Source organism: Pteropus medius, unplaced genomic scaffold (assembly GCF_902729225.1).
Source record: "Pteropus medius unplaced genomic scaffold, Ma_sr-lr_union100, whole genome shotgun sequence".
In the NCBI taxonomy this organism is placed as follows: Eukaryota; Metazoa; Chordata; class Mammalia; order Chiroptera; family Pteropodidae; genus Pteropus; species Pteropus medius.
In genome coordinates, this window is record NW_024349800.1 from 65,181,284 (window position 1) to 65,181,769 (window position 486).

Genomic DNA, 486 nt, shown 5'->3' on the forward strand with positions numbered 1-486 from the left:
AAGCAACCCCTCCCCCCTACATCTGGACTCTGTACCTCAAGAGCTCCTGGGAAAGGTCACCTAGCAGGTCAGACCCTCTGCAGGGTGCCTTAGGAGGCTGGGCTCCCACCACCCCACTCCCTGCAGCTGCAGCTTAATAAAGCTTAATAAAAGGTGTGATTGTCATGGCAACCTCGGCAACACTTTCAAATAGATGGCCAATTATTATTCACTCATTTACTGTTTATTGTAGCGATGCCAATCACAATGCACTCCAGGAGTGTATTAATGGAGATGTGATCTGAGCTTGGGGCCCTGGGGGAATGGCATTGTAATGCCTCATTCATTAGCATAGTGTGTTCAAGGTGGGTGGGCACACAGCCACTCCCCCAGGTCCCGTGGCACCCTGCACAGCCCAAGATCTCACGCACGAGTGTGTGTGTGTGCGTGCGTGCACTCATGCAAACACACACACACACACACACACACACACACACACACACACAC